The sequence below is a fragment of the Coenobita brevimanus genome, chromosome 34 (genome assembly GCF_032717465.1).
Source record: "Coenobita brevimanus isolate Jiangsu-jjx chromosome 34, ASM3271746v2, whole genome shotgun sequence".
Classification (NCBI taxonomy): Eukaryota; Metazoa; Arthropoda; class Malacostraca; order Decapoda; family Coenobitidae; genus Coenobita; species Coenobita brevimanus.
In genome coordinates, this window is record NC_136987.1 from 20,431,524 (window position 1) to 20,454,101 (window position 22,578).

Here is a 22,578-nt window from a genome sequence, read left to right on the forward strand (position 1 = left end):
GTAGGCGTCAGGAAATCTTATCTTTATAGACACGCTATGAATATTTGACTTAGGAAATACATCATCATATACAATAATTTGAACTTATATTATACCAGTAAGAATGTCACATAATAGAAAAATATATAATAAGGGGCTCGTATTTATTGCACTGAGCGACAGAATATCACATCAAACAACTTTCTATGGAAGTGCTCAACTTAGGGCAGATTTATATACTTACACCTAATCGTTTGCAGACTTATGTTCTCTACCTGTAGGCACTTTATACTAGTATTTTATGATCCACATGACTGATTTTTTCACAGAGCGTCTGTCTGTCGCATTTACACATCATAATTTCTGGCAGTCCTTTCTTCGCAATCACACCATGCTTAAAATTGGTAGCAACGTGTGGTATTCACTTCAAAACATGGGTGAATACACAGACCCACGTCACACTGCACGCACTCATAGCGGGTGTCCTTCCTCTGTGTCGTGAGTCGCACCTGGGAATTACTGTACACGTGACACCTGGGTGCTGGGGCCTAGGTTCATGTTGGGCTGGTGGCGGCTAGGAGTGGGGAAATGGCGGCGGATATTTCTCTCTGGGGAGTGTGGGTATTAGGGGCAGTGCGGGGCGCTGTTGGGGCCTTTCAACCGCATATTTTGCAAAGATTTCTCGTGTGAGTTCCCTCAAGACAAACCCTTCAAAGGTTTCCTGAACTCCTGTGGTCATGGCGTGAAGGTGGTGGCAAATTCAGAGCAGTGAGGATTCCAGCAAGTGAAAGAACAGTTTCTTATACCACTTCAATCGTGGTCCTGGTGCACACTCTACCGTCAGGGATATCATGGAGTCTGACTGGTCCACAGAGGTACATGTTTATATTATAGTCCATGACACATTCAGGTTTCCAAACACGACGCCTGCCTTCGCCATGGTAATCAACAGAATCAGTACGGGTGCATCAAGGGGCGGTGAACCGTGTGGACAAGAGGCTTACTTCTCTGTTGTGGTTCCACATTAAGGTTGCAAGGATGTTGTTTGCTTTGAAGAAGACAACCTCACCTCCTTGCAAGTTTCCGCCCTACCTTGACCATGTGACGCCGGTTCACCTTTATGGTTCCACATACTCCCGTTTCATGTCTGTGAAGATAACGAGCAAGAAGAGGGCTAGTGTACCAGTTGTCGAGGTAGAGAACGTGACTTTCACGATGAAGGTAGTCTTGTATCATCGTCTTACCACTGCTCCAGAAAGTTCTCATACTTCGATCTTCTATTATGTCTGTCTGTGCACCGGTGTACAAGACTATGTCTTGCACGTATCCAGTCCTACAGCTGCACACATAACAAAGATCTTGAACCCAAAACGGTGCCTTTTGCTGGGTATATACTGTCTGAATGAAATATTGCCTCTCCACAACACGAGACTCTCGTCTATGACGAGATCTCTATAAAGGGATAGAATGAGGATCGAAAGGCCTGGTTGCCTGAGGTGATCAGTATTCAGCCTAATTCCGCCTCATTTTGTCCGTGTTGTTTGTATTTGCAGGGTCATTAGCATCATAAAAATGTGGAGTGACTTAGAATTTGTTGAAACCGATTACGGCCTCATCACTTGACCAAATATGGGGGTAAACATAACAGGGTCCCTAGTCCAGTAAGTTAGGAATTCTATTTTTTTCTTATTATACCCATCAAAAGGACAAGGGGCAAAAAATAAGAAATATTTCTGGAATGGAGACAGGGTAACTGAGAAATCATTGAATGCCTACTCCTTGTTCCCAATCTTTCACTTTCTAATGCCGCTGGCCGCTTGCAAACAGGTTTGTTTGAAGCACGATCTGATCAACGAAGGCCTCACTGAAAAAAAGGTGGAAAAAATCCAACCTGCTTGAATTGCAGTGAATACCTGGGTGCAATGCGGGCACAGATCGCCCCATGCCTGGGTGAAAGGGGTGAATGAGGGGAGAAAAATCACCTCCTTATCCTCCCAATCCCACGACACAAATCCCTCGTCCCCATCACCGCCTTCGTCTGGGTGGGGAGGAGATCCTGGCTGGGGAGGCTGGGGAGAAGGAGAGTACTGGAGGGCTTCCCCACTGTCACTCCTCTTCCCTCTGCCTTTACCCTTTCCCTTCTTCCCTTTACTCCCTCTACGGCCTTGAGGAACATTATTAGGGGGCTGTGGGGATGAAATAGTTTGATATTGGGGAGCAGAAGACGTGCTGGGGAGTGGGTTCCTCCCCACCTTCCTCCATTGCCACACACCACGTGCTCTCTCACGCAACCTTGCTCGACCACCGTGTTAGGGGATATTGGGGAGCATAAGACGTGCTTTGGAGTGGACTCCTCCCACCTTCCCCTCCCTCACAACCCCACACGGAGATAAGGAAACGCACCCGCACTGGCCCACGCGTGGATCCACTCCCCTGCCGCCTCACACTGCGTAGGGAGAGCAATGACTCACCCACCTCACTCTCACTTTCCCTAATCCCAGGAATGTCCATTTCACTCCCACTACCCTCCACTTCACTTCCTTCCGCCCCAAACAGAATGCTTGGCCCATACCTGCTTAGACGACGTGGTGTGCGCTCTGGGCCACGATGCGTAATCACCTCCCGCCCATGCCCAGTACATGGCAGCACGTCCCACATCTCCGTCCTCGTCCTCGTCCCCGTCCCCGACCTCGATCCGGCTTCCAAGGCACGCTGGGGATAGGGATATGACATACCACGTGCCTTCTTTGCCCTCCTGCCCTCTCTCTAGCAGCACGGTAAGTCACGTACTGCTGCTTTCCTTGGTGGACTTGAACTTCCTGTCACTGCTGGTGGTTTCTTCCTCGCTCTGGCTGCACATAATCTTTGTCCATCTCCTCGTCATCCAGTGGGGGAATCACTGTCGCCGGGTAAAGCGGTGTCCAGGGCGACTTGGAATTTCGCTCTCTGAGAGACCTCTCTTTAGCCATGTCTGAGCAGGACCGTGGCTACCAGGGTGAGGGACGGTAGTGGCGGGCTAGCGCTGGTCGCAAGGTCGCTGAAAGTGTCCCCGCCTGGTGGCAGGTAGGGAAGGTCAGGCGTGAGGGTACCGTATCACAAATCAAGCGCGAAATTTGAAAATTGTCGAAATTATGCACATTGCAATTGCACGACGTACTGGTACGTCGCTGGGACTGGCAAATGCAAATCGTGGTGACGTACCCATACGTCGTCGGGACGGGGCGGGTTAAGGGATGGTCACAAACAAATCACCTCCATGTAGCCCTGTCGCCCACCATTTCACTGACCTGTTCCCAACTCAACACCCCCTCTCTCACATACCTCACCCATTCCATCCTTCCATCTCATCCTTCGCTTCCCCCTCCCTCTCTCCCCATCCACCTCAGTCACATACATTCTCTTCATCAGTCTCTCACTCTCCATCCTCTCCACATGGCCAAACCACCACAATGTCTTCCTCCTAACGTTTCCTATCACATCCACATCCTCATCACAATGCTCCTTCACATCTTCATTTGTCAATCTGTCTCTCCATGTGACTCCACATGCTCCTCTCAAATAACTCATTTCTACTATTCTCACTCTTGACTTCTGTCCCTTCAGCAAGATCCAAGCTTCACTTCCATACCTTAGAGTGAGTATCACAATACTGTCTTGTTGAAACTTTTTCACTTCCATGCTCACTTCCCTGTTTCTTATCACTGCTTTCAAGGAACCAGAAACCTTTCTTCCTTGTTGTACCCTTTCAAGCACTTCACCCTCTAAACTTCCATGCTTACTTATCACACAACCCGAGTACCTAAAAGCACTCACATTATCCATTTCCTCCTCATCCAAAACCTCACTGTACATTCACTGACTTCACTTCTCTCGACGACAGTAACTATACTCTTCCCTACATTCATCTTTAGATTCTGTTTCTTACACACTCCCAGACTCTTCCACCAAGCCCTGCAGCTCCTCTTCGTCTTCACTTAACAACACAGTATCATCTGCAAACAATAGTACAGGAAGTTTTCAAACACTGCCCTCTCGCATTAGGGCCACTTTAACATCCACTGCCCTATCTTGTATCTCTTTTATAACCCCATCCATACACAGACTGAACAGTCATAGCTAAATATGAATATACATAAATATAAATATACATATATATTTATATATATATATATATATATATATATATATATATATATATATATATATATATATATATATATATATATCAGCTCTCATCTCATCAGCCGTTTGAGTGTCCAGTGCAGGACCGGCCTATCCCGACCGAAGTGGGGACGATACAGCCAATGTATCTCTACCAAGTGGCTTAGGCTGTCTGGTGGAGATTGTATGTAGGGTGACAAGTGCTTGTAAGTGTAATTGTTGTGTTGGAATGGCTTTGGATGTGCGTGTAGTCTGTGAACCAAATGTAATCGGCCCGCGGAAGCCGACTGGGTGCAAACATACTTTACAGTATGCAACACTGGCTCAACCACAGCACCCCTTGTGTCCGTCAATGCAGTACATAGCCTGAAGAACGCTCCCAAAGTTTATTACCCAGGCGGGGCGGGAACCCTCGTTCTTCAGTGTACGAAAAAGCACACTTTACCACTGTAACACAGAGGCTCATATATATATACATATATATATATATATATATATATATATATATATATATATATATCTATATCTATATCTACCTATCTATCTATCTATCTATATTTATCTATCTATCTATCTATCTATATATATATCTATTTATCTATCTATATATCTATATCTATATCTATCTATCTATCTATCTCTCTCTCTCTCTCTCTCTCTCTCTCTCTCTCTCTCTCTCTCTCTCTCTCTATATATATATATATATATATATATATATATATATATATAGATATATATAGATATATATATATATATATAGATATATATATATATATATATATATATATATATATATATATATATATATATATATATATATATATATATATATATATATATATCCAGTGGCAGGATCCCACTCCTACCTGGCACGTCCCTGGGTGGCGATAGATATACAACGTACGGTACCCTGTTAGATACCGCGGAACATGGGACCCCCTATAGATATATAGGACTCCACTGAATATAACGAATAAGGCAGCATAAAAATTACATCTCACCAGAAACTATGTGGCAGGGAGGTGAGATTATTTGCCACAATCCTCTCAACCAAACATGAGTTCTATTGCAAATAATTTGACGGGCGTTCCTGTTGGATCATTGTCTACTAAAGGTCCAACCGCACTGCCTCCTGTGCCTACGGGCAGTGTGCCACCGAAAGTGAGTAGGCAGTGTGTTGGAAAATTAGAGTCTTGGATGTTAAACAAACTGAAATCGATGAAGATCTATGCATACAATGTAAGAAGCCTCGCAGAAGATTACAAACTTGATAACCTGATGACTGAACTGGAAAACATTAGTTGAGATATTGTAGGTTTGAGTGAGATCCGCAGAAAAGAAGAAAAACTAATTCAGCTCGAAGACAGCAAACACCTATTTTTCTACAGAGGAAAGGAAAATGAAAGATTTAGTGGTGTAGGATTTATAATTAACAGAAATCTTGCTGACAACATTGTTAATTCAGCAGTGTATCTGACAGAGCAGCATTTGTTGTCATCAGACTATGCAAAAAATATACCATGAAAGTATATGCACCAACTTCTCAAAGCCCAGATGAAGAAATAGAAACATTCTATGATGACATCTCCCAGATTATGGAAGAAGAAAAGACAACATATTCTATACTCATGGGAGACTTTAATGCAAATATTGGGAAGTCGATAAATGGAGAAGCATGTATGGGAAAATTTGAAGTGGGAGAAAGGAATGAAAGAGGAGAAATGCTGGTAAATTTTGCTGAAATGTTTAACATGAGAATAATGAATACATTCTTCCACAAAAGAACAGGAAGAAAGCGGACCAGGAGAAGCTCAAATGGAGAAACAAAGAATGAAGTCGACTTCATTATAGCAGATAAGAATAACACGATCACAAATGTCACAGTTATCAACAAAGTAAATATAGGTAGTGATCACAGAATGGTGGGTTGCACAGCCAGATTCAATTTCAGAAATGAAAAAAAAGAGAATGAATAAAGATAAAAAGATATGCTCAACAACAGTAAACGAAAACAAAGCAGCCTTTCAGTTGAAAATAAGGAACAGATTTCAGGCTCTAAGTAATGCTGAATGTGACATTGATGAGCTGAATGACAGACTAACAAAAGTGCTGAGAGAATCAGCAGAGGTAGTAGGAAAACCTAAATCAACCAAAGCCAAGAAGTATTCAGAAAAGACACTCGAGCGTATGAAAAAACGAAAGGAAAGGAAAGTAAAAACAAAGAAAGACGAAATAGAACGAGCAGAATTAAATAAGCTTATCAACAAAAGACAAAGAGAAGAAAAAAAGAAAGAGAATCATGGATCAGATCAAAGAAACCATCAAAAATGGAAAAAGTCTGAAACAGGTCCGAAGTAAAATGGCACTAGGAAGGCAACAAATGATATCACTGAAAGAGAAAAACGGTGAAATCATTAAATGCAGAGATAAGATGGTGAAGAGAGATGAAGAATTATACAAAGAACTGTATGCATCAAAGACAGTAGTACCAATAGCTAACTTTTCAGTTGACACAAGTGAAATACCTGAGGTAACACCAGACGAAGTAAATATTTGTCTTAAAAATATGAAAAAAGGGAAGGCTCCGGAAGTAGATAGAATAGTAACAGATTTACTGTTGGATGCTGGAGTAGAAGTACAAAATAGGCTTGCTCACTTAGTTACCCGCTGCATAAAACAGAAGAAAATTCCCAAAACCTGGTGTAATGCAATAGTTATTTTACTCTAAAAAAAAAAAAAGGTGACTCAAAAGATCTTAGTAACTATCGACCAATTAGCTTATGATCAGTCATTTACAAATTCTTCTCTAAAGTCCTTACGAATAGAATAACAACAATTTTGGAGGAAAACCAACCTCGTGAACAGGCAGGATTCCGAAGCGGGTATTCGACCATTGATCATCTACATTCAGTGAACCAGCTAATTGAGATAACTATAGAATATAATAAACCACTGTGCTTAGGTTTTGTTGGTTACGAAAAGGCTTTCGACTCAGTGGAGCACATAGCAAGTATAAATTCATTGCGAGAACAAGGAGTGAATAAAAACATCGTAAACCTCTCGAAAACGCACATAAAGAGGGACCTGCTACAGTTAAATTACGTAACGACTCAGAAAAAAATAAGATTGAGAAGGGCGTGCGTCAGGGAGATACAATTTCACCAAAATTATTTACAGCATTCCTGTAAAGTATTTTCAGAAAGCTAGACTGGGAAAACAAAGGAGTAAACATAGATGGAGAAAAGCTAAACCATTTAAGATTTTCAGATGACATTATCCTAATCTCAGAAACAGCGGAGGCATTGCAAGAAATGTTAAATGACCTGAACAGAGAAAGTCTGAAAGTAGGACTGAAGATGAACCGAGTAAAACTAAAGTAATGTTTAATCCACAAACACCAAAGAGCGTCATCAGAATAAGCGATGAAATTCTTGAAGAAGTTGAGGAGTACAACTACTTGGGACAAATACTAAAATTAAAGAAAGATCATGATAGCGAAATAAAAAGACGCATTACAATTGGATGGAAAGCTTTCGATAAACATAGAGACATTATGAAATGTAGCTTGCCAGTTTGTATGAAACGAAGAGTATATAACGAATGTATAATTCCAGCTATGACGTATGGTTGTGAGACCTGGAAACTGACAAAATCAATGGAAAATAAATTAATCCGTTCTCAGAGAGCAATGGAAAGGTCAATGTTGGGAATATCTTTAAGAGACAGGAAAATATCAACTTGGATGAGGGAGCAGACTGAAGTCAAAGATATTGTGGGGATTATAAAGGAACAGAAATGGAGGTGGGCAGGCCATATAGCAAGAATAAGGGATTATCGATGAAGCAAGAGGCTTATTGACTGGACACCAAGAGAATGTAAGCGTAGCAGAAAAAAGGCCAGACAGCAGATGGAGAGATGAGATAGAGAAATTTGCAGGGAAAACCTGGCAAAGATTGGCTCAGTCAAGGAATTCGTGGAAAAGGTTGGGGGAGGCCTTTGTTCAGCAGTGGACTAGTTATGGCTGATGATGATGATATATATATATATATATATATATATATATATATATATATATATATATATATATATATATATATATATATATCTGTCTTTCCTTACTTAATTCTTTCATTGTCCTTCTGCCCACGGGTGACTTTACACTCCATCTTCTGTCTTTCTTTCCTTCATTCTTTCCACTTCCTTCAGCCTGTGGGTGACTCTACACTGAGTGACAAGCCAAATGGTTTCCTGTGCACCAGGAAACCATTTACTACGCTGGGTGGTAACCATATAACCAAATTTTGGCGCCTGGTGGTTTAGTGGGCAATTATTGCGCTAAAATCGGATTGAGCCGGTGAAGGTTTATATCCAAGGGGTGGTTGGGGTTGATTGCTCATGTAATGCCACTCAGGGATGAGTGAGGCTGGTCACTCTCATCTTAAATGTCGGGACCAACAGCCTAGCCCCGGGCTCCTACGCTCCTCATGGGGCAATGTAGGATTGGATGATGGATGGTTGGATGGATATATATATATATATATATATATATATATATATATATATATATATATATATATATATATATATATATATATATATATATATAAATTATGAAATATAAAAGTAATGAGAGCATTCCATTTCTGTTTCTCTTGCATTTTTACATTTGATCAAGAAATAAACTTATCTCAATATATTTATACTTCAAAACTACAACAGATGAGAGGTGGGGTAGGCGGCTGACTGAGAATTTTCAACAGAATAAGAAAATGTTCTGGAAAGAGGTTAAAAGGGTGCGAAAGGGAGAGTCTGGGAAGGAAGAGCGAGTAAAAGCAGAGGATGGAAGGATGTTAATAGAGATGGATGCAGTAAGAAAGAGATGGGCAGAGTATTTTGAAAGATTGTTAAATGTAGAGGAGGAATGGGTGGCTGAGATGGTGGCGGATGGAAGGGTGCAATGAATAAATGTGTTGGGAGAGTTGAATGATTCATTGATCACGAAGGAGGAAGTGGAGAAGGCAGTAAAGGAGACGAAAACAGGGAAAGCTGCAGGTATAAATGGGTGTGCTGATGGGTGGTGGAGAGACTCTTGTTGGCTGGTTAGTAAGATTGTTGAATGTGTGCTTTGTAAAAGGTATGGTGCCAATTGACTGGGCAAGTGCTTGTGTGGTCCCGTTGTATAAAGGCAAAGGTGATAAGTATGAATGTACTAGCTTTAGGGGTATAAGTCTGTTGAGTCTTGTAGGTAAGGTGTATGGTAGAGTGTTAATTATAGGAGTTAGAGAGGGTACAGATGGAGTGATTGGTGATGAGCAGTGTGGCTTTAGGAGAGGGAGGGGATGCGTGGATCAGGTGTTCGCTGTGAGACGTGTGTGAAAAGTATTTGGCGAAATGCAAGAATGTGTTTTGGGCATTCATGGATTTAGAGAAAGCATATGATAGAATTGATAGGGAGGCTTTAAGGACTGTTTTAAGATTGTATGGACTTGATGGTAGGTTACTAAAAGGGGAGAAAAGTTTTTATGTAAATAGTAGAGCGTGTGTAAGAGTGGGAAATGCTGTGAGAGATTGGTTTTCCGCGAGAGTGGGGCTGCGATAGGGATGTGTAATGTCGCCTTGGTTGTTTAATATTTATATGGATGGTGTTGTAAGGGAGGTGAATGCAAGAGTTTTTGGTGGAGGTCTGAGTCTGGTGAATGTCGATGGTGGAGAGTGGACTCTGAAGCAGCTGCTGTTTGCAGATGATACTGCACTGGTGGCTGATTCAGAAGAGATATTGAGACAGTTGGTAGAGGAGTTTGGAAGGGTGTGTGAATGGAGGAAATTGAAAGTAAATGAGAATAAGAGTAAAGTGATGAAGTGTACGAGGTTGTTAGATGGTAGGGGGATGAGTATAGTTTTGAATGGTGAGTTGCTTGAGGAGGTAGAGTGTTTTAAATATTTTGGGTCACTTGTTGCTGTGGATGGAAGAATAGATGCAGAAGTGATGTTTAGAATGAATGAAGTAGGTAAGGTGCTGGGAGGAATGAAAAAAGTGTTTAGATGTTGTTCCCTTAGAATGGATGTAAAGAAAAGGCTGTATGAGGGTGTTGTGGTACCGACTGCGTTATATGGGGCTGAAACATGGAATATGGGTGTAGCAGAGAGGAAAAATTTGAATGTAATGGAGATGAGGTGTCGTAGGAGTCTGTGTGGAGTGACGCGTATGGATCGAGTGCTAAATGATGAAATGCAAAGGAGAACTGGAGTTGTTCAGGAGATGGCTGGTAGAGTTGAGCACAGGGTGTTGCGATAGTATGGGCATATGGAGAGAATGGATAATGAGCGATTGGTGAAAAAGATAACTAGATCTGATGTGAGAGGTGTAAGGCTGAGAGGGAGACCACGAATGGGATGGATGGACAGTGTGAAGAGAGCGGTGGATTCGAGAGGGATGTCTGTTGAACAAGGAAGAGTGGCTGTGCATGACAGAAATAAATGGCGAGAATTTGTGAATGAATAAGTGATGACACAGCCCTGAGGGGATATTCTCCCGCATTTGGTTTGATCAGCTACTGTATATTCAAGTCAGGTGCGGGTAAGGGGATGGGTCTATTATGATGTAGCAGGGGTAAACCAGCTCTGCTGTCGGGCCCTGCTGCGGATGTCACTGATTGCACTGCGCAGTTGACCCTTGTGTGTTCTGGTGCGGTGTGGATCTGTCCCTTCTCCCCTTTGGAGCTAAGGTGCAACTGAATGTGTTCGAATGGATGAGTCAATGGGCAGTGTGTCGTCCTGTCTCGGCTACCTCCCTTTCCTTGGGGGAAGCGCCCAAGTTATATAGATAGATAGATAGACGACATTTTTTTCCATTTCTTGAAGGCTGATGATGATTCGTGTAAAGCTGAAAAGTGCAACAGTTAAATAAACACGATGTTCATCCCATCGCTGATATTCATCATCCATATATATATATATATATATATATATATATATATATATATATATATATATATATATATATATATATATATATATATATATGTATATATATATATATATATATATATATATATATATATATATATATATATATATATATATATCCTTACCCAAGTCGGGATGATACAGCCAATGTATCTCTACCAAGTGGCTTAGGCTGTCTGGTAGAGATTGTATGTAGGGTGAGAAGTGCTTGTAAGTGTACTTGTAGTGTTATAGTGGCTTTGGATGTGTGTGTAGTCTGTGAATCAAATGTAATTGGCCCGCGCAAGCCGACTGGGTGCAAGCATACTTTATAGTAAGCGACACTGGTTCAATCACAGCACCACTTGTGTCCGTCAATGCAGTACGTGGCCGGGTGCGAACCCTGATTCACCTGTGTACAAAATGGACACTCTACCACTGAGGCTCCATATATATATATATATATATATATATATATATATATATATATATATATATATATATATACAGTATATGGAGCCTCTTTGTTACTGTGGTATAGTGTGCGTTTTTGTACACTGAAGAACGAGGGTTCGCCCCCCGGCATGGTAATAAATTTTGCTAGAGTTCTTCTGGCCACGTACTGCATTGGTGGACATTAAAGGGTGCTGTGGTTGAACCAGTGTCGCATACTATAAAGTATGCTTGCACCCAGTCGGCTTGCGCGGGCCGATTACACTTGGTTCACAGACTACACAACTACACAAACGTCCAAGCCACTCCAACAATACAATTACACTTACAAGCACTTCTCACCCTACATACAATCTCTACTAGACAGCCTAAGCCACTTGGTAGAGATACATTGGCTGTATCGTCCCCACTTCTGTCAGGATAAGCCGGTCCTGCAGTGAACACTCAAACGGCTGATGAGATGAGATGAGATATATGGATATTACATTTAAAGCAAAATATATCACTTATCACCTCAGAGGAACTTTGTCATGAAAACGTATTTGTTACAGAAATAATAACGTGATGTTCCGACGTAACCGGTGGATCCTTCCTTGGCTGACCAGCAAGATGTGAATCAGTTTGACAGAGGGTATTCTAGCATGAAGGACAGGAGGTTTGATCCCGAATTCAGTACCTTATCCTAGCAGAGAGCAGTGTCTGAGAGGATCCCTACATCCAGCACTGACTAACAACACTAATAATCTGCTACTTTCTACCAGTGCTAATAGACATCTGATGTTTGTGGCTGGGAGCAACGTGTTTGGGTAGGTCAACAGGCTCTGATCTGTCATGTGCTGCCGATAACGTTAAGTGCGAAGTCTCCAGTAATTATATTTATTTTTCACTGTAAGTAGGTACCTAGAGCTTTTTGTGAATTAAGAGAATGTAGACGGTATTTTGGAAATTTCTAAGTCAAAAAACGTAGCAGATGGAGAAGGCCATCATCCACTCACTCAGTTCAGGGCTACCTATGGGAAAACATACACTCAGTGGAAAGCAAGTGATATCTTGTAACCCAGGGAACCATTTACTACGTTGGTGTGGTAACCATATAATCTCATATTTCCTGCAATTGTAGGCAAAGAGGACTTGGTTTGCCAGATGCGTTGTCCCGTATTCCCTTTTAACTTGCTGGCAAAAATTTATGGAGCATCGGTAGATCGTGTACCTGCCTAGGGCACGGAAAAATTAGAAAGGTTCCCATGGCCGTGTGAAATGTGAGAGGTATGAATGGATAGAGTAAGAGGATGGAAGTGGAGAATGTAGTTAAGAGTGCTAGGTATGTAGTGGAGGAATTCTGTGATACATAGATGAAAGGGTGTGAAGTGGAGGAGTGGGAGGGTGTGAACTGTGTAAGATTAGGTATGAATGCACGTGGAAGATGCAAGAAAGGAACTGAATTGTTGATGGGTGATGACTGGCGAAACATAAATGTATCACTCAAGATATATGTACAGTATGTCAAGTTCAAGTTCGAGAAGTAAAAGAGGCAGTGATCGTTTTGCACGCATTCATTGGTGAGGCAGAAATGGACAGATTCTGGTATCAGCTGGATGAAATATTAAGACGGATGCACAGAAGTTTAAAGTGGTCATCTATCTATCTATCTATCTATTGCAAGACGCCTCAATCCCGTTCGGGGTGGACACAAACAAATCGCCTCCACGTCGCCCTTTCCCCCGCCATTTCACGGCCTTGCTCCCAACTCACATCCCCCTCTCTCATATACCTCTCCACCCCATCCCTCCATCTCATCCTCGGCCTCATGATGGATGATAAAACGGGAGAGTTTACACTTGTCCTGTCAGTGATGTAGTGGGTAGTTAACGATTACCAAGGGAGGACATTAATAACTGAAGGCATTTGAAGGACATGTGTCAGGAAAGGATTATATGCATTTGTACCTTAGATATTTAAGCACAAACACGCACATAAATATACCGTACGTGTACATAGTACAGTACATAAGAAACTGAGAACAGGCTGAAAGCAACGATACTTTGGAACGTTGTTGATACAAAAGTGGAGAGAAAATCATGATTATGGTATGCAAAGTTAATCCGAGACTAGAGAGAGAGAGAGAGAGAGAGAGAGAATTGCACCGGCTCCCTCGTTCTCATTCCCTAGAATTCACAACAGGTCAACTTTGGAGCACTGTTCCTCAGACTGTTTTTCCCTCCTCAGATGTCGCGCATTTGTATCCTCCTTTCATTAAATGAAAAACAAACAAACAAACAAACAAACAAACAAAAGTCTTTGGCTGGTGTGTGATGAATACATTTACTTGTGCAGATTGTCTTCTGACATTGGAATTGTGGTGTTCGTTGGAGAAAGTTGTCAAGAAGATAGGTTAAATTGACTGTGCTCTGCGTCTGTAAATTGCCAGCTATTGAGGTGGAATACTGTTCAAGAAATCCATTCACTATAACAGGAGGAGGCGAGGCGTCTCCTGATGAGCATGTTTGTCTAGGCAGTCAGAAAAATGTAAGTGCATGGTGCTCACTTAAACACATGAAGGCTACGACGCCTTTTCATTCTTTCTTTCTTTTATTACCTGTTATCTCGTGGCAATTTAGGGAAGTTTTTTGGAACCTTCAATGTTAGATATAACCATAAATAGTTACTTGATTGCAACTAATATTATTCAGTTTTTAATAATCCAAAAACCTCCCGCAGGAAGAGACGAAGCTTCTTCTTAATGAGCCCGAGCTCGTTCCAGGGAACGTGCAGTGATGGTCTCCACTTAAACCTGTCTCGATTAACTCAGGGAAGATGCCGTCGGTTTGCATTTTCTGCCTAACGCCAAGTGACACTCCCCACCCACCGGCTTATTTTTTTTTTCTTTAAACTGTTCTTTGCAGAGAGCAGGACTGCCTCCGAGAAATTCCTCCATTTTTCTTTTACCCGTCTTAATCCAACGTCTCCCATCTTAAATTAGGTCAAGATAAGTTGGATTTTTACACAATCAATCAGTCTGTCTATATATTTACATACCCATCCATCTCTTCATCTAATTGCGTAACTGTATATTATCTATATTCATTTAATTAGTGTCTATCTACCTACTTACCTACACCATCTATCTGCACAATCTATCTATCTACACTATCTATTTATCTACACTATCTGTTTATCTACACTATCCACACTATCAATCTGCACAATCTATTTATCTACACTATTTATCTACAGTCTGCACTATCTATCTGCACAATCTATTTATCAACACTATCTTTTTAAATGTCTATTTATCGAATTATCCATCTTCTTTATCTATCTGTCTATCTACCTATATATTTTTTTAATGCAAGAAAAGAGGAACCAAAGGCAAGCAGCCCTCAAAATTGCTCCCCCCAAGTCAAAACAAAAACAAGGTAACAGAGACCCACATTCGAGATCCGTTCATTTCGAGATGGGTGGACACACTGCGGTTGAAAGACTGGAGATCATAGGTTTTAGCAAATGCAGACAGAGGGAGACAGTTCCAGAGCTGATCTGTTGCATACATGAAAGACTGGGAGTAACGGTTTAAGTCTTGTATTAGAGCTGAACAGAGAAAGGATGAGAGTCTGTTGTTAGACGGGTGCTACACACCCGCCGTAGTGGCGGAGGGATGCAAACAGACAGTTCAGAGGAGCAGCGACAATTGAAGTAGCGACAGAAAAGAGACGATGATGCAACAGTGCAACGAAGAAGCAGAGGTTGAAGGGAGCCAGTAAGAGGAGTGTTAATGGGATAAAAAGCCTCAGACTCCACCTTATTGAAAAGAGCTGTATGTGGGAAGCCTCCCCACACATGAGAGTCGTACTCTACATTGGTGCAAATAAAACCCATGTATAGAGTCAACAACTGTGCGGGGTAAAGAAGGTACGGGGTCAACTTAGAACACCTAATCTCTTCGAAGCAGATTTTACAAAAGAGGTAATATGATCTTTCCAAGATAAGTCCCGAGAGAATGAAACCCCAAGCATGTTTAAAGAATATTCTGGATTGAGTTGAATATTTTAAAAAAATTAGAGGATACTCCTACAGAGGATTTTGTTGGATTGGACGATGTACGAGTTTTTTGATGCATTGAAACAAACACTATTTTTACCCCAATCAGAGATACAGTATGAGCCAAATCAGACATCAAGTGTGCTGTAGCCTCATTCCTTGTTTGTTGAAGCAACTGCTGAGATGGACGCTGCGGGAAGCGAATGGAAAGTGAAGGGTGGAATTATCAGCATATGAGTGGTTAGGGTTAGATGTACATTTTGGAAGGTAATTGATGAATAGAAGGAAGAGAGTTAGTGATAGGAGAGAGCCCTGTGGAACACCACTACTGATAGCTGTAGGAGAAGAACGGTCACTGTCTACTACAACAGCTGTAGAACGACTGCCAAGGAAGCTAGAGATGGAGGCATAAATATAAGGATGGAAACCGTAAGAGGACAGTTTGGAAATTAAAGATGTATGCCAGACTGAATCGAAAGCCTTTGTGATGTCAAGTGCAATGGCAAAGCTTTCGCCAAAGTCGCTAAAAGAGGATGACCAGGAGTCTGAAAGGCAGGTGAGAAGATTGCCAGTGGAGCATCCCTGGCGGAACCCATACTGATGATCAGAAAGAAGGCTGTAATAGGAAAAATGCTTTAATTTTTTTTTTTGTTAAGAATAGACTGAAAAACTGTTGAAATACAGGATGGTAAGGCAACTGGGCTGTAGTTGGAGGGATGGGAATGGTCATCTTTCTTTGGGAAAGGCTGAATGAAAGTTAACTTCTATGTAGCATCAGTGTATCTATCTGTCTATTTTATTTCTTTTCCTCATTTCAGAATCATTTCTATCTGTCTGTCTACCTATTTATCTATCACCCACTACCTCCCACAATATGCCCCTCCCCTTCACAACACCTAATACTAGTGATGGTAGCGAGGATGAGAAGCACCACCACCCCCTCCATTACCCCAACCCCTCCCTCAAATCAACCCCCCACACTATCCCCACCCTGACCACACCCCAGCAGAAAGGTGATGGTCACACACACACACACACACACACACACACACACACACACACACTCAAGAATGATGGTAGGTCTTTGGCTGGACTGTCTTGTCTTACAACACTACAGTCCATCACCACTGGGGGTTCACGTAAGGGATTTTCATCAAAGTGAGGTTATATATTGACCAGCGATGGACCTCTTCCTCATTCCCCCATTCCTTACAACCCATGGCTATTTAGTAATTTACAGCTTTTATTCGTCAATCAATGTCATAACTTCTCAAAAATGTTGCAAAAAGATTGAAACATATTTCTCAGTGACTTTTTATAGTTTTCTGAGATGGAAGCAGATGGGGTAAGTTCCTGATCAACTAGAGCATCCATTCCCAACAGCAAATCTTGGGGACAGTTCTACATAACATCAAAATCGCAGAGAATACTCCAGTCTTGAGTGGAAACAATAACGTATTCTGTCCGGATGAAGATTTCCTCAGAGAGGCCCATCTGAGGGTAGGTGACCCGGCTTGGGGGCTGTGTAGCTTTTTTTTTTTTTTTTTTTTATGTGCCAGACTCTGGGCATAGGCTTCACAGCCTGCTATCAAGGCCCAGCAGTCCTCCTACATACCATACACCTCTACATGTCACCACTTCGGCGCTAACACCCACCGTCCATATTGAATACATGCTAGGGCTGTCTCATACAGGACTGGTGTATTGGTATTAGCGGGGGTATTTTTACGACATGTCGGCGGGTCTTCTGGTAGATCAGTAAAACCTGATTTAATGAAAATCAAATCCTTAAACTGTTCCCTGCCCCAGCCGGGATTCGAACCTGGGTCCGTAAGTACTGCAGGCCACCTCTCTACCGATTGAGCCACCGCCTCCCCCAAATTAAATATTGCGGGGATTCGAACCAGCGCTTGCAACTGCGTGAGTACAGCAGCTTACCAAGTGAGCCATTTAGGCACCACAGGCAAGAGCCGTCCGTAGTGGCATTACATTGCTCCTACTGCCAGTGGCCACGATGGCCCTCACCTTATGACCGTTTAACAGCACTGTTTTGTTCCAGTAACGCTTTAGTGTCCTAACATCCGCAAGATTTTGGGGTGAACGAATCAACAGCAACGGGTTAACCAGTTTGTGTTTAAAGTACAATAAAATTGTGTGAGAAAATCTAATCCCAATATACACGTCTTGGTCTTATAAACCCCCAACTTAACTGTGAGTTTAAGATCGGGTGGAGCACAAAGCTGTACATCATGTAAATGCACCACAATTACTGGAAGGGGCAGACCATCCTTAGTTTTATACTCGCTAAAACTACTGCTTAGTCCACTAGCTTGTAACTTTTCTTCGGTAACACTGGATGTGGGCGATCCTGTATCCATCCAAAACCGCACATGGGTTTGTCCCAACCTGAAGTCCACGTACAGACGATCACAGCCCCAGGCCATGGCCACAAACCTTTGGCCAGACATGCTGCCAAACTTTGTGGTCAAAATTACCCTCTTGGTCGCGATAGCAATTTATGCCAACAAAATTAATGACCACTAATAAAACTTAAGGCACTTACTAACGCTGGCAAGAGGAAATTCTTACTTTCCACTCGGTAAGAAGCTCTGACTGAAAATGACGATCCGTGACTCGACTCGCCCTATTTATTGACTATACAGTAGAGAGCGTGAGTATAATGTTTTGGTAGTGAGAGCGAGTATAATTATAATTGTAGAAATAACAAGTATTACTATCATTGTACACAGAACATGTTAATCAAACCATAGATAACACTAATAATTTTTAAAAGCGTCTTTGATAATTATACATGGGTCAAATTTCAGTTCGGGCACAGGATCACTCTGGAGCCCTACTAATACCAGCCAGGGATCCTAAACTTAACACTTCATTTATTTGGCTTAAATTAACTTAGGTCAAGATAAGTTGGATTTTGGCACAATCCATCCACCTGTCCATCTATTTATCAACCTATCCATCTCTTCATCTAATTGTCTGACTGTCTATTTTCTATCTATATTCATTGAATTTGTGTCTGCCTATCTATCTATCTACACTATCTACTTACCTAGCTATATTATCTATCTGCACAACCTATTTATCTACACTATCTATTTATCTACACTATCTACCTATTTACACTATCTATCTGCACAATCTATTTATCTACACTATCAGTCTATCTACACTATCTATCTACTGTACACTATGTATTTATATATCTACCCTATCTATTGCACAATTTGTTTAACGACACTATCTACACTGTGTATTTATCTATCTACACTATCTATCTGCACAATTTGTTTACCTACAATATCTATCTACACTATCTACCTACCTATGTACACCATCTATCTGCACAGTCTATTTATCAACACTATAAATTATCTACACTGTCTATGTCTATTTATCTAATTATCAATCTTCACTATCTATCTATCTGTTTAACTACATCTATCTGTCTCTCCATTTATCTAATTATCTATCTCTTCAAATGTCTATCATTTTTTATGCATGAAAGGAGGAACCAAAGGCCAGGAGCCCGAATGATTTTTCTTTCCAAGTAAAAACAAAGATAACAGAGCCAAATTCAAGATCCGTTCATTTCGAGATGCCTGGACAAACTGCGTTTGGAAGACTGGAGGTCATAGGTTTTAGGAAATGCAGACAGAGGGAGATAGTTCCAGAGTTGACCTGTTGCATACATGAAGGACCTGGAGTAACAGTTTAAGTCTTGCGTTAGAGTTATATAGAAAAGGTGTGAGAGTTTGTTGCTAGACGGGTGCTACGTGCCCTCCGTAGTGGTGGAGGGATGCAGGCAGAGAGTGTAGAGGAGCAATGACCATTGAAGCAGCGATAGAAGAGAGATAAAGATGCAGCAGTGCTGCGAAGAGATAGAGGTTGAAGGAAGCGATTTACTTCTAAATAATTTCATTCAGTGGCGTAGTGCTGAGGCCTTGTATTTGTGACGTCAGCAGTCATATATGTCACCTACTACACGATGGTATAATGTTATATGGTAATGTCTCTCCACGAATAACTTTTCCCACTACAAACACTTCCTTAACACTGAAAATATTATTTCTTTCGTCATATATCCGTTTATAACACTGGAGTAATCCTGCCAACAGACAAACAGACAAACAAACCAGCGGCGGCCAAAACATAACCTCCATGGCGGAGGTAATAAAATAGTGAAGATTCCCCACGTCCTGTAGGGGTTGCTTGAAATGATAAACCCTCTCAATCCGATGCCACATTTTTCCTTGCATCCCTGCTGCCACCTGACGATTTTATTCAGTTTAGGAGACACACTGTTCGACCTGGAGGGGTTGGATAATTATGGCTTCGTTAACCCGTTCTCTCCCATGCTGAATAAAATCGTCTGTTGGCAGCAACAACAAAACACTGTAGTGAATGTTTTTTACGTCATCGTCAGAGGGTTAAGCCATACGGGATGAGGGGCCACTTGCAGGCTGAATAAAATCGTCTGGAGGTGGAAAGAATAAAATAGTGAAGATTTTTCTCACCTGATGGAATGGTTTGTGGAGGCTGTTTTAACCCCTTCAGCACGACAGGAATAATTCAGTGTTGTATTCTTGCTACCGCCAGACGATTTTATTCAGCCTGAAAGTGTATCGTGGTGGAAGGGTAATAACAACAACAATAACAACAATAATAATAATGATACTATTATTATTATTATTATTATTATTATTACTCTTATTACGAAGAAGAACAAGAAAATTTAATAATAATAACAGTAATTATAGTATTAATAATCATCATCGCCATAATAACTAGAGGGGTACTCAGTGGAGCGCATCTCTCCGACAAGAGTAACGTAATTTCCAAAGCACTCTTCATAATGGGTTAGATTTTCTCATCACTGATTAGGGTTTCGTTTTCCGGATCCTGAATCTGTAATACGATCCGGATCGGTGCCAAAAGTTAATCGATTGTTCCCTGGGCCATGGCCTACCTACCCACCATGTTTGGTCCAGTTCTAGCCTTTAGTTTTTTAGTAATCCTGCTGACAGACAAACAAACAAACACACGAGAAAACGCGGGTGAAAACAGACTCTCTGTCAGAGAGAATAATGATAGTGATAATAACAATAAAAATAATGATGATAATCATAACAGGTATAATAACAACAATAATAAATTTATATTATTATTATTATTATTATTATTATTATTACTATAATTATTATTATCATTTTTATTATTATTATTTGCTATTGACTCTATCGGATACGTTTTTTGTGAAGTTACAGAAAGTGGTGAATATTTTTGGCGTATCAGATAGAGCCAGGATTCCAGGGGCTTGAATGATGAGTGAACGGAAGCGTGTCCCATTGGACTGGGCAAACATGGGTTGTCTGGACGTTGCTACTCCTCACCCTGCCGTAGAGTGGAAAAGGAGGTCCGGATGATGATGATGATGATGATGATGATGATGATGATGATGATGATGATGATGATGATTACCCTGCCACTACGAAATACTGCTATTAGGCTGAATAAAATCGTCGTACAACACTGAATTATTCCTGTCGTGCTGAAGGGGTTAAAACAGCCTCCACAAACCCTTCCATCAGGTGAGACAAATCTTCACTATTTTATGCTTTCCACCTCCAGACGATTTTATTCAGCCTGCAAGTGGCCCCTCATCCCGTATGGCTTAACCCTCTGACGATGACGTAAAAAATCTTCACTACAGTGTTTTGTTGTTGCTGCCAACAGACGATTTTATTCAGCATGGGAGAGGAGACACACCATACTGAACGGGTTAACGAAGCCATAATTATCCAACCCCTCCAGGTCGAACAGTGTGTCTCCTAAACTGAATCAAATCGTCTGGAGGAGGCAGGGATACAATGGCAAAATGCGTCATCGGACTTAGAGGATTTAACGTCTCAAGCAACCCCTACAGGACGTGAGGAATCTTTACTATTTTATTCTTTCTATCTTCAGATGACTTTATTCAGCTTGCAACCCCCCCCCCCCTTGGGGAGGGGAAGGGAATAATATGTTTGTCATAAGAGGCGACTAAATGGGGCCTTTTTGTCTCGTCATTCTCTTTACTGTCCTCTTCTGCTCTTTTCTATTACCTATCTTCTTGATACTCGTATTTCCGTGTTTTTGTCCTTACTTTATTTTTCCGTTACTCCTACAGTGCCATATAGCCATGTTATGGCTTGGTGCTAATTCTTCATTATTCCTTCAGCTTGCAAGTGGTCTGTCATCGTGTACGGGTTAGTCCTCTGATATCTTCACTATTTTTTAATCTTGTTGCCTCCACACGATTTTACTTAGCCCGACAATTTTACTTAGCCCAAGAACGGCTTCTCGATTAAGGGTTAATAATTATACAATGTGAGGTTAACCGTGCAGTGAATAAAATCGTCTGACGCCGGTAAGAATAAGGCAACGACAATCACTGCCCTGGTAAGAGGTGCACTGAGGACGGTTTATAACTCCTGACATAAAGGTGGGCCACTCCCAAGCAGAATAAAACCGTCTGTTGCAGCAAAAACGAAAGTGAAGATTACTTTTTTTTTTTTTTTAGCAGTAACTGCGGACTTGAAAAATGTCTGCAGTAACCCTCTAAGGGGGAGGGGAAAGGAAGGGGTGTGAGGGGGGTGAGAAGTTGGGAGTTCAAAGGTCAGTGGGAGTTGAAGACTTGTCGGGGGAAGAGAACACCAGCATAATCCCTTCCTCCTTCCCACAACTCCCCATCCCCTCAGTATCTCCATTTCTCCTACCCTTCTCTTCCTCTTCCCTATATCCATTTACCTACCATCCCCTTCTCCTTCCACACATATGCTCATCCCACAATCCCCACCTTCATTCTGGCCATTTACCATTCCATTCTTCCCCAGTCACTCCCATCTCAGCCATATTCATAGAGCCTATCCCATTTCTCAGTCCCACATCCCCTTCTTTCTCTTCTCAGGCCTGACGTACTCTTGGAAAAGGAATATTTCCCTG